At 38.1% G+C, this 13,925-nt stretch overlaps 1 protein-coding gene across 1 annotated transcript in view; it reads right to left on the reverse strand.

Moving 5' to 3' along the window:
• CHN2 (chimerin 2) overlaps nt 1–8,911 on the reverse strand; it is a 92,626-nt gene extending 83,715 nt beyond the window's left edge. The window contains exons 1-2 of the mRNA XM_014307316.2: nt 8,874–8,911; nt 1,505–1,560 (exon numbers count right to left, since the gene is read on the reverse strand). The gene's annotated coding sequence lies outside the window, so the exon portion shown is untranslated. The remainder of the gene's footprint in view (nt 1–1,504; nt 1,561–8,873) is intronic.
• Between the last annotated feature and the right edge of the window lie 5,014 nt (nt 8,912–13,925).

Here is a 13,925-nt window from a genome sequence, read left to right on the forward strand (position 1 = left end):
CTATTATATCAAGAAAAGAAAGGAACTCCTCTAAGGCTGTGCTGGAAAAAAATTAATTGTTTACCTTAATTTTTTACCTTAAAAACTTTTTATTTTTAACTATACCATGACTAGTTTGATATCTGTTATGTGATATTAATTCAGTAAAAACCTTACTGTCCTTCTCTTTAAAGAATACCAGCCACAGAGGCCTCAGTGTCCTTTGGTTTGCATGAGGATTTCAGAGAGGAAGGTCTTGATAAAACCTGTCAGCACATGTGCACTGAAGTCCCAAAGGGCTAGCACACACTTCCTTTCCCCAAGCCTTGTCCTTTGACAGGGAGAAAGGATGACACAAGGGTTCACCCACTCTGGTGGTTTGCTTGTCCTTCTTAGCATCCTGGGTGTATGTCTTGGGACCATCCCAAACTGACAGGACTTGAAGACTTCCAGACTGAGGCCAAGAGCCTCTCCCTGCCCTGCAACTAGTAGAGGGCACTTGAGAGAAAAATGCAGAGCTCTTTTAGTTAAGGCTCTGGTAAACTGTACTCAGCTCCTGGGTTTGCAATGGATTTTCTTCATGAACCCAGGCAAGTACCTGTGCCTTGCTACAGAACCTCCTGCCTCACACAGAAGTGTTCTGACACAGCCTGTAAATGTCTGAGAGGTGCTAGGACTCTGCTTTCATGGGCACACAGTGTGGGAAGCAGGACAGAGCTCAGGATGATGCCTGGGAGTAGAGCAGAACATCACACCAATGAGCGGCAGTTTCTATCTTCCTGCACATCATCTTTTACACCCTGTGCAATCACTTCACACCTTTAGTACTTTTACTGCTAGTATTGCATGTCTATTTGCACAAAATTTGTCCCTGACATTATGGGAGATAAAACTATTGCAGATTTTTCATTGAGTAGAGACATCTACATGCTTTCTGTTACTATTATGCCACGCAGGGTGATGAACTGATATACTAAAGCAAGTAGAAATGGAGAAATAAATACAGAAGAAGAAAATAAGGGGACAAAATGACTCAGCCAAACCGGCAGCCCCGCAGATTTCTAAATATTCTATAATCTTCAAAGTCTCTGTGAGAGAACAGAGCTCTCTGGCTATCATTTCAGTATTTTAACTTGAACATAGTACTTGGCAGGAAGCATTCAACAAACTGAAGCTATGTGTATCATGTTGAAACATATCACACAGATGTTATTATGCAGATGCAGGCAGAAAAATACACCATGATGAGGAAACTCAAAACTTTAGGTAGTACACAGAAAAGCACACTAAACAATGATGGGTAAGCTCTTGTCTAATAAAGGTGCTTCTAGTGGTGAGGCTGCCATTCCTAATTAGCAAATATTTTCCAGCTTTAATTAATCAACCTTAAGGGAAATGGTTATATAAAATAATGGCATAGAAAAGTTAAAGCAAATAACACCCAGAGACTGCACAAAAGATGTCTTGGTGATCATATGCTGCTGACAATTCATCAGATATAACAAGGTAGAGCAAAAGAACTGACCTCCCGAGGACAGATGATTCTCTTGGGACGTGGTGCCTCTTGTTGCAATTGATACACTGTCAAACACAAAAATGTACAGATCATTAGAAGATGGCAACATACACAAACTTTTATTCAGATGAGTCTTTTTAGCCAGGGGCTGCAGAGAAAAATGCAAATGTAAAGACATGACAGCAAAATGAGGAATTTCAGCGTGTCTAAGTCATTTATATGAAAATTGGTTGTTGACTGGCAAACTAACTGAAGTGGTCAATGCTTTAACTGCTAGAAGTATTATCCTTTTGTACTGGTTTTTACATTTCTATACCAGGGAAGACTAGCCAGAAAGACCTACTAGGTCTGTCTCAGGATAAAATCCCACTTTTGCACACACCATGCTGTAACAAGCCAAGAACAGATTGTTTACCAGTAACACCAGCAGTTTTTTGGATAGGCCAAGAAAAAGTTCAATACCTTTGAATGGGCTCATCACAATCTCATAGTTTATTTCAAGATATACTGGCAATTACCGAAGAGCAAGCAAACATTCCTTTCAGAGCAGTTATGCCTTATTCAAATGGCCCTAGATCAATTTTGCAAATCTTCTGAGGGCTGCAGGAGAGAGACCTGAGGCTAGGGGTACTTGCTGCCTGGCCCCCAGACTCTTCACTGCATGTATTTAATGAGATCCTCTCCCTCCCTTCCACTGCAGAATCGTGAGAAGAAGCTGACATGCAATGACAGTAATCAATTCCAGCACAGACAGACTGTCTCTCCATAACTCCAGTAAAAATCCCAGAGGTTTGGATTGCCTCCCTTGAGAAAGGCCTTCTGTATGCTGACCTTCTTGTGTTTGGAAAGATCATGTCGTGCCCATGAATTTTTTTAAAAGACTGAGTTTCCAGGACACGTTTATTCACAATGCTAGTGAAGCTCAGAATTATGCCCTGAAAGGTGGTAGATTATGGGAGGAATAGAAATGTCTCTAGGTTTGATAAACACAGAAACTCTGTTGCAGAAAGTGAATTGAAAAGGTGTGAATTGAATTTTCCCCCCTTCTCTTTAACTTCTCTTTAAATTCTCTTTTAAAAGCAAGGAAATCTGGAAAGTGGGGAAATCCTCAGCTTGCACCCAAATTTGTCACATAAACTCAGTGGGATGTGAAAGCTTTGGGGGGCTCCTACTTCCTGCTCACATCAAAGTGGACAAACCTATAACCTCTGCTTTAACTGCTCCAACCTTCATCCCAGGTTCCTGGGAGAGGCACAGAAAAACAGTTCATAATTTCCTATACTCCCTACCAATTTTAATGCTGGATGTGATCCAGCTCTAAATTTCTACTAAGGCTTTGGATTTACTCTGCATCATTCAGCACTGTCAGATCTCCTGCTACTTTTGCACAAGATTTATGATAGCTTGATAGTATTTTGATAACTCCATGATAAATATGGTCTTTCTTACCTCTTGTAATTATGTGACTAAGACTCAAAGACTTCTACTCTTGTGATCAAACAACTTGTGTATCTGAATAGAGTGTCAAACAATGCATGAAAATTTTCGTTCAAAAATCACAGATTGTTTTTTAAACCTCTGATTATTCTGGAGCCCAATATCACAATTTCAGAATTAACTTCTGAATGTCTCAAATGAGCATAATCACTGATTGAGCAAGTTAATGATGCTCAGTCCTGAACACATCTAAGAGGAAAATAACAATTTTTTCCTTCCCCCCATTTCCAGTGGAGAGAAGGAACTCTAAGGATTCAAAATATGACAAGAATATGACTGCTTATCATTTAAAGTAAATTATCCATTTCCCCAATTAATTAATTTGAATTTTAACTGAAAAATCATACTTCATAAAAATTCAATTTTTCAATAATCAAATCTTTTAAACATAGACTGACACAGCCAATTAAGCTAGTGGAGTTTCTAAGACAGCTTTGATAAGAGTGATGTAAAACAAGTAGGTCTGAAGAACGCACAGGAAGCCTATCTTGTGATGTGCTGTATTTTTGAGAAATGAAAAAAGCAAAGAGCTCTCTAACATGACCAAGAGGATCTCTGAGGCTGACAACACCAAATAAGCAATGGTGGGGAGAAGAGTCAGCATTTCACAAAACAAAGGAAGGAATGATTAACAGGAAAGGGCAGATACAGACATGAAAGACATGAAAGCAAACACAAAAAACTGGATGTTTATAGGATGTAGTGGGATAAATCAGTGCAAGGATTCACGATGAGTGCAAGGAAGACAAATCATCTTAACAACTGTATTTTGAATAGAGTGGAAAAGGTTGCTGTCATTCTCAAAGAGAGGTGAATAATTAATCTGTGCAATAATATGAACTGAGAAACATATCTGATTTAGAAATACATCAGAAGAAAACACAGTTTATAACTATACAAATAAATAATTACAAATTATATGCTAAATGTAGATGAGAAAATGGCCCAAGCATGATCAAAACTGAAAATGCTGGAAATGGGAAATGGTTTCCTCTGAAGGACAAAAAATTCAGATTTGGCTATATTAGTTTTAAATTGATAGTTATTAAACTGACAGAAAGACAAGCCAGTGGAACAATTGGAGGGAGACACAGAACCATTAGATGGAGGGAGAGAAGAGGGATTGGGAGCAGAGAAAGGACTGAAAACCACCAGCGGCACTGTGGTAAGGGACATTGAGCAGCTCAGGGGGAGACAAATAACAGAGAAGGACCAGACAGACACACAGCTGTCAAGGATTCCCAGTAAGGACACACAGCAAGGCAAGGGTGGAAAAGGTAAAACAACAGTGAAAGTCCAGTTAAGTGGAAAACAAGGAAGGCAGTGTCTCCCAGACTAAGGCATCAAGGAGCAAAGCCAGTGTGACCCTACCAAAAGCTGTGTTTTCCTTTAGAAAGGTCTCTGCTGTTTCTGCTTCAAATGATTGCTGTGAGAAATCCTGCTAATGGGCTATGAATACAGCGCAGTATTATGGCTAAGGTGACTTAAGAAAAATGTGCCCTACAGCTAAGTTCCAATGAGCACAGACACCTCATTAAGTGACCTCATTTTCAGAAGTGCTGAACATCCTGCAGCTCTGCCTGATCTCATTATACACTTTTTTCCAAAGTGCTGGGCACTGGCACTGAGGCTGACATTGCTGAGACCCCAGCACAGTCCAGGGGATGGTCAGAGATTCAGAAAGCACATATCCCTCACCTATTTGCTCAAATGGCAAACAATCCTTGCCTTTCTGCCTCATTTTCCCATCTCTGAAAATCTTAAAACAGAATTCAATGTATAAGACCATGGTTAAGTGAAATAATAGAAAACCACACTTATTTAATGCAGTGGCAAGCAGTGATTGACATCTGACCCAGTCAATTCCAGCTTTTAGAACTGACAGGCAGGTTACAGACAAACCCACTGTGATCATAGAAAAGATGACACTCGAACATAATGATGCATTATTATTTTAGCCCTGAGAAAATTAACCTTATAAAAAGTCAATTGCATGCAAAAAGAAAATGTATTATTACCACTCTCAGAGAACTGCATCAGACTGGGAGTGGTTTTTTGTTCAGCATCAGATGCAAATGAAATGCACAGTAATAATACACATTAAATTTAGGCAAAAATTCAGCACTGCAACAGAAAAATGCAGTGGTTTTTACTTGACCCTTGAACACCTTTATCAGGTTCATACTTCAGATAGCTTGCCAGAATTCATAGTATCAGAGTCACATTGGAACTTACAGCGTTAACAAAACTTAAATTTATTATTGCATTACTTGAGGAACATTTCTTTGAGATGTAAAGTAGCTGGTTAGAATATATCTTTCTCTCTTTTGTTCCTTTTAGAGCACGAGTCTTGTCTCAGGGGATGAAATAGGGAAATTCTACAGTATGTTTTAGGAAGAACTGTCTAATTCCAAAATCCAATCTGCCTAAGAAACAATGGGTCACATGCAAAAATCAGCACTTACTCCTTTTCTGCCAGGGAGGAAGGGCTATCACCCATTTCTTCATACTTTTTTTTCCCCTCATTCTGCAGTGTGTCAGGACCTCAAGCTTTCTCCTTTAACTCACCTATGATGAGTGTTCAGTGATGCTCCAGCGGAGAGGAAAAAATCCTATCATGGCTTTTATAAAGCAGCAAGGAAACACACCGCCTTCTGTCTCAGAATGTTTCGCAGAGTTCCTCAGTTTCACCTCCTCAGCCTCATCTCAGTCAGGCATTTTTTATCCATGTGCTGAGCCTGAACAATATGAGCTGTCCTATTTCTGCAGGATTACTCACATGCTTAATTAGGACCCTAAGTGCTTGGCTGAAACAAAGACTTAATTTCTAACAAAAATGAGTCTCGGACACTGTGCCTATTATTTGATGAAGGACAGGAGGCAGGGAAACTTCGTGAGGAGCTGAAGCATGGCATCAGCTGATGCTCTGTGCCTTGCCACTTTGCTTCCCACCAACACACTCGTCTTGAATAATGCAAACAAACATTGAAGTGGCATTGACACATGACTGACTCAGCACATGCCAATCTCAACAGGGGTAAAAGGAGGAAAAAAGTGTTTTACATCTCTTCAAAATTCAAGCACATACGTGCTGAGGCTGGCAACCAGCAATAACTATAGCTCTTTCAGTCAAAGAAATTGCCTACTCCTCCTGAGAAGCAGGTAAGGTAAGCAGTTTGTCCTCTAAGAGGACAGTGCAGTACTGGAGCAGGTTACCCACAAAGGTGGCAGAGGCTCTACCCTTGCAGCTTTTCAGGACTCAGTTATGTAAAGCCATGGCTGCTCTGCTCTAGAGCCAACAACAGTCATGCTTCGAGTGGGAAGCTAGATCAGCTCACCCCAGAAGCCCTGCCAACCCACATTCTGTGATTCTTATCTTCCTTTATTTACTATCTCAGAGATGGTAAAATGGTAAAATACCATTTTCTATAATACTTCCAACATATGGCAGACTACAAAAAGAAATCTGTTATTGGAACAATGCAAGAAATTTGTTGATATGCTTCTCAGGTAAAAATGCAATCAAACCCACTGCCTAGAGACTTCTGGCTGCTAGAAACTTTCCAAACTTGTTCCCAGGTTTCTTCCTGTTAATATAAAATTATTCTTGCCATTTCTTTTATTGTCTGTGTCCCAGGGCTATCAGAAAAAGTCTGAAAAACTTCGTGACCTGTGAAATCTATGTGAAATTCTAACAATTCCTCATAAGCAAGTGAGGATCTTCTGCACTAGAAGTGTTCATGTTTTCCAAATATAGCTGAAATAAATTTTTACATTATGTCAAAACAGTAAGGCCTGAGATCTGAAAACAGTTGCACTTTGATTTGTATTTGTCCATGGACACGTGCAACACTGTTTATTTGAACACTTTGTTGGCATAAACAGGAAAATCTGCCTTTGTTTAGAAGCTAGAAGGATTGAAGCCTTGATCTTGATGTCAGTAAAAGGAAACATAGTCACCTAAATTTATCCAGGACTTAAAATAAGAAATCAAAACTGTATGCAATGTGTCTTACTAGTATGTTAGCAAACTTTAAAAATTACTAAAAAATACATTGAAAATAATTGTTAAATAGGCAGTAAACTCAAAGTGTTCAGCATGAAATATATATATAAGTTAAAACTGTCATGAGATAGGGCAGCAGGTTGAATCATAGACAAACACTATTGCTGGACATAATCTCTAGAATTAGTTTACCAGATCAGAATTCTTCTTGCTGAGTAAAGAAGCATACATCACCTATGATTGCAAAGAAAAATGTGTATCTGTGGCTAAGCACTCTCAGGAGTAAATCTTTCTAGGCTTAAACTATTTTCTGCCTTTTAGAGCTGTGCAACTTTTTCCAAGGTCACTCATGCATGGAGTTTAGACACTGAGGCCATGATTTTGTCATTACCACAATATTGGCATCCTACATATAGTGGAATAGGAAATTATATATTCATAGACTATTCATCCATTCTGGTTGCATTTGGTTTATTTTTTTCCATTTAAAAGAATGTTTCCTTGGATTGCATGTAAGCTATCAGATAAAAGTAACCAAACTTTTCCCCTGCATGCAGTCATCTGTCTGCTGCACAACTGGGGCAACTAAGAGCAGGTAAGTAAAGGTAGGTTCTTATTTCCTGACTTTTTAATGAAAACTTACTGCTGAAAAGGAAGCATCTGTCATTTGAAATGTTGGTCTTCTCAGATTCAATGGCAGTTTTTTCATTGATTTTGAGTAAGCTCTTTTTAAAAAAATCACTCGACTGTCTGCTTCTTTTCAAGCACTCAGCAAAGTATGCTGGAATGGTTCAACACTCTTGCTGACTTTTTAGGAGGTTTCTCTTACATGTTCAAAACATTACAACAACAACAACAAAGTGTCTAGAAAACAGTGTTCTGAGAAGCAAGTTCTTTAATTTAATGGCATATTTAAATTTCGGTTGAAAAAAATCCCAGTCCATTCTGGGGCAGAATGTCATTCTCAGGTAACACAGAGGTGATGTCTTTGAAGTCAGCAAGACAGTTTAATGTGCATATAAGTGAAGTCAACAAGTTTATTCTAGTCTTTAAAATTACACATGTACATGCATGTAGCTACTGTGATCATTGTGTTTTTGTAGTTGCACTTTGGTAATGGCACTGTACTGAATTTGCCACAATAAAAGAGAAAACTTTCACTTAGGAAAGCTCTGTATCTGAAAACAAAAAGAATAAAACAGCTTTCTATACCCGAAGCTACACTCTTATTAAAGTTCCAGGAAGGGTTTAAAATAAAAAGATCAAATTTAAAGGCTGTCCCTAATAAGGGATTTAAAAGCCAATATTTTGTCTTAGATCTGTGCAACTCTATTAGCAAATACATTTGGAACAAAGCAAAAGAACATAAAATATGCACTTCTGCACTGCATTCTATGTAAATGATTTTTCTAAAGGCAGACAGGAAGGTTCAAAGAGCTGATAATGCTGTCTCCAACTTCTAAACCACCACTTCAAAAATCAGCTTCTATTGCTAAGGATCAAAAATATTATTATCTTAAAGTGATTTGGTGACCCGTATAAAAAGACAAGTATTCTCAAGCCTGACCTTTAGTAAACATACAAAGCATTAACCTCTACCTCTGAAATCCTTCCTGAAAATCTCAGCAGAGAAACCGTGAAACCTAGGAGCTGCACACTTTTAAGGCAATGGAGGGAATCTGGCACACATAATCCTGCTGCCCTTGTACCATGGAAATCCATAAAAGTTCAGGTTTTGCTGCTGTCCTATACAGTAATTTGTACAAGCGTCTAGTAAATTTATGTCTTTCTTTCAAACAAAAAAGGAGAAAATACCTAACAGTGACTGACACCTTGGTAAGGCACTAAGATTATTCAAATTGCTTGTATACTCACAGTATGATTTCCATATTGGAGGCTGGTATTCTTCAGCATCTAAAATAGAAGCAAAAAGGGAGAAAGAAATCAGTCATTTGGCCACCGGGTCAAACTGTCAGCATGCATTTTTCTGCTGAGAGACCTCTTCTTGTCAGCAAAATTCACATTTCTTTCCCAAGAGAGATGATAGCCTATTTACAGCACAGTTTGCTATGTGAGAGAAGAATACAAATTTCAACCACTTGTGGATCCAATGTGCTTTTCCCAAATTATTCAACTGTAAAAGAAATTAATTTTTTACTGATTTGCACTAATCACCAGTATTTTTAAAATAATTAACTGGGCTGGTAATAACTACAGTATTTATTTGCTTTACCTGGCATCATAAACAGATAAATCACTACTGGTTTTCAATGTGGTTTCTAACCCCATTAGTAAGATTTGAAAATGAGCATCAATGAATAACACACACTGGGGCTAAAAAGATGCACAGCTCAGGTTGGACTCAGATGCACAGACCTGACAGTTTCAATGAAAGTCAACTACACTTCTTGAACCCATATGTAATTGGCATATTTTCCAGAAGCTGAATCAACAAAAACATTATGAAAAAGACAGAAAAAGGAAAGACTGCAAAGCCTGCCATCACAAACAGGTTAAATTATTCTAACATTATTGACTAAAGGGGCACAAAGAGTTGGTGTTTTTTCTTAGTGACCACTCCACGGGGAGGTTTCCGGCTCTCTGCAAGAAAGCCAACTGCTGTAACCTACAGAAATCCCAGCAGGAGCCAAGCTGGAGCAGAGGGAGCAACCCCAGTGGCAAAGGGTGGGGTACTGGGTACTAGTTTGGCTCTGAACTGCCACGCTGCCAAAAACTTTAAAGTCATTTACCATGGGTATGCCATTAACTTGCCAAAACTGTGCAGGTTAATTAAGGTATTTGTTATTTACTAAACTTCTACTTAAGTTATGCTAACATAATTCAATTATAGCTGCATAGCTCATGCTCCTTGTCTATTTACATATACACAACTACTTTAAATATATCCCTGCAAAAGTCTGTTTACTAGGAATTTTAATCACTAACTACCATCTGCCACTTTTAACTCTATTGTTTTACAAGAGGATAAATCTAGCAACAATCATAGTTACTGCCTGGAATAGCACCCTGCAACAATTTATAGATATATTTATTGGGAAACCCATTCAATTTCAGTTTCAACTGAATCCACCTTTCAACTTAGGCAAAGTTCAAAAGGCTCCCAAACTAACAGAGTTATACTGTGCTGAGGCAATCCAAGAGTAATTAGCTTGCAAGTTCATTATGCAGAAAACTTATTTTAAATTGTATGAGGCCATTCATGAGACGAATGAAATTTATTCATAAAAGAAATAATTTTTTCTCTTCTCAACTTCTAATAGTATTATGTCACTCTGTTTTTCCCCCCATACATCTATTGCTTCACATATAGTTTACCACAACACCATAATATTGTATATTAACTTCTTCTGTCAATACTTCTGTGCTACTGCAAGAGAATTTCTGAATTTCCTTCTTCACGTACTATATTTTTTCACCAGAAGAAACACTGAGATAATGCAAATATCTTATTATCTGTACTTGTGACTTCAGATAAGGAAGTAATAGCGGGAGAAACAATGAAAAACCAACGAGTATCAGTCGTTGCTTTAGTCTTCCAAATTAATTAAAAAGTGCACAGTAAATTCAACAGTGAAAGCTGATGTACAAGTGGCCATAAAGTGCTTCATTAGCTGGAGACAGACTGATAGTGAGGAAACACTGCAGCCAAAATGGAGAATCATCCAGGAGGTAAATCATAACACAAAACTCCCAATGATTGCATTTGATTTGTCACAGTTATGAATCTGTCAGCCCCGGAAAGCGTGGACAGAACCATTCCTCAATAGCTAAAATAATTCTAAAAGACAGCACGCTGGGAGGAAACCCACATGTCACCAGTGCCACATTCACCATTACTGGAGAAGTACTGCCACATCCTCTGTGATCCCTTCAGCTGAAAGCGTGTCCCTGAATCACAGGGAACAAAATGCCATAGTGATAGTACTAATAGAGTTTATTAGTACTGTTTGATGGCACCCATTTGTAAGGAGATAAAGAATAATTTGTTTAAATACAGCTTGGAGACAAGGGTCATGGTTTAGGATCAGGCAGAGGTTTAATGGAACCCAGATAGAAATATCTTTATTCCTTTGTGGCAGGAAGTTGCTGAGCCGCTGTTTAAACAACTCTCATCCTTGTATGGTAAAGTCTTAGGACTCCCATCCTGGTTGACTAGATTAGACTGAACTTCAACCATTCTTAAGTCAGAGGTCAAAAGAGGTAAATCCTGCCTGACCAGATTTGATAACTTCTATTTGCCCTTTTTGAAATTTCTGTTCTGTATTTTGTTATTCCTCTGTATTACACAGCAGCTTTGCTTATTAAATTGTGTTCCACTCTCCATCATGAGACTTTAAACAGCAGTTCTGGCTCACAGAAATTAGCAATAAAAGTTTGGGTGGTTGGCTCAGTTACTACAGGACACATTTACACACAGTTTGTGCTTTCAGTTCTGCACATGGTAATGGTCTCAGCAAGGCCAACAGACCTCAGTTTTGAGCCACTTAGCAAAAATCAATCAATCAGTCAATCAATCAATCAATCAGACTTGGCACAAATGACAAATGCCCTGCATTGATGTCTCATGAAATTATATCTCTCATATGAACTTTGATTGTAATGACTACCAAAACTGTGACTGGCAGCATGGGGAAAAGGTTCACTGAGGTACTCTCAGGTGATAAGACAGGGTCTTTCCTATTGCTCTTTTCTTGAAAGGTTCATATTTTCTACAGTGGCTTCTTGTCTAGATTCAGAAAATATGCCAGCTAAGGTTGAAAGAAGTTGTCAAAGGAGACAAGATGAGTAACAGCTCTGAAAAATCCAACAAAATATCCCCATGTCATCTGTGACATACTTTTATGAATGTCAGCATAAGAAAGACTCACTGTAAAAGAATTACAGAATGTCCAGCTAACGTAGTTTTAAAATTCTTTTAAGTCTTCTCAAAACTGTATCATAAATGACCTTGGCAAAACCAGAAAACCTTGGAGTACTTACTGCAAAGACTAGAACTGGCAAAAAAAGCATGAGAGACTTCCACAAATAATATTACAGGCAATACTGTTAGCTAAAAGCTTTGAAACATACCGGCTAAGAAAGCGAATATTTATTAAACCTAAAAAAGTACTAGAAGTCAGTTGTATGCTAAACAGAAGAGCAAAAGGAATGCAGAATGCTGACTCCTGAGGAATATTGCAGCTATGAAAAGGTTTCTCATAATGCAAAATTGACAAAAAATATATTGGAGAAAATTGTCAAACCAAAAATGATACTTGGAACTGGAAAATGGGAGTAAGGAACAAAAGGTTATTTCTTCACTTTATTTGCTTTACTCTTCACAGATCAGGGAGGATGAAAAGGATCTCAGGAAAAAATACTTTCCTAAAGCTGATGGAACACTTAAAGCTGAGTAAGTGTAGAAAGACTAGAGTAAAGGGAGGACTGAAAAGTTGGCAAAGCTTTAAGCAGGCAGATAAAAAGTAAAACTACATAAGATTTTTTATTTAAGAAACATGAAGACAGAATACAGTATTGCTGCCAACAGTGGGCAGTAAAGGGTTAACACATTGCTCAGAGCCATTCTTAAGTAATTTCTGAGGAATGATCTTACATGAAATATATAGTAAGTAAAGTCATCCATGGACTTCAACCCTTGCTCTTCTCTGGGCCTGGCCCTGTACCAAAGTGTTGCTTTTTTGGATGCAGTTGTGAAAGACACAGGAATGACAGAATTGCTTTTTACTACTTCCTTGTACTTTGTGAAAATGATGATGTAATGCCAACACGTGTGGGTTTGTGCTACCAGCACCAGGGCTGATTTGGCTAAAGCAGATCTAATAAGAAACTAAGTTCAAAGTGATTCTTCTGACTCTCATGACTGATAATGCACTGAAAAGCATAAACTCTGTTTTACAGGAAAGCCCACAAATTACACCACATGAATCAAATATTTATGACTTATAAGTGGCATTTCTAAGCATAAGGAAAACAGTAACAAATATCCATACTGTAGCTGTATGTCATACGCAGTTCTAGATATGCTAAAAAGTATTAGTGATTCCCACGACAGTAAAGAGTTAAGCAGACTAGCAGCAGGACAGCTCCCAAAGGGGAAATGTCATTATTTGCTGATTTCTTATAGTCTCGATGAAAAAGGAGTAAAGATTTTCTTTTTTTGCCTTTGTCCTTACTAAAGGATTATAAAAAAATATTTTGCAGTTCACCTTGGAAGAACTGCCTCAGCCTAGATTCTCTGCCACCATTGTCTGAATTTTGGACTTCCTTTCCAGTAACAACTAATTTTAAGACTATGACCTGCATGTGCAAGGAAAGACACTTGTGTGTGAGGAAAATCCAGTCTGGAAGCCACTGGTTTACTGGCAGTGTGCAGATAAATGATTCACCGGATGAACAAGTCTAGTTACTAATTTTTTTAATCTTCTATTGTTATTTTAGGACCAAGACTAATAATTATGAGTGTTTTAATGCTCTTTGAATATTTCCTTTAAAGAGCTTTTTCACAGGTTTACCACGTACACTTTCATATTTATTTCTTTGTTTCCAAAACATTAAGTTAGCATATATTATTAAATACATCTTTCTTATTTTTATATATGTAATTATATATAGAATAGAAGACTGCTGAGTAAGAGCTTCTGTGAAACATAAACAGTGTTTGCACTCTTTATAGACCTGGGGTTTTTAATACTTTTCTTGGTACAGATGGAATTTTATTATTCAATTTAATGTGGATAGCCATCACAGAGCCACAGAATGATTGGGGTTGGAAGATACCTATGGAGAGGATGTGGTCCAAACCCCCTTCTCAAGCATGGCCACCTGTAACCATGTCCAGACAGCTCCTGAGTATCTCCAAGGATGGAGACACCACAACCCCACTGGGCAACCTGTACTGGTGTTTGG

Source organism: Geospiza fortis, unplaced genomic scaffold (assembly GCF_000277835.1).
Source record: "Geospiza fortis unplaced genomic scaffold, GeoFor_1.0 scaffold95, whole genome shotgun sequence".
NCBI lineage: Eukaryota > Metazoa > Chordata > Aves > Passeriformes > Thraupidae > Geospiza > Geospiza fortis.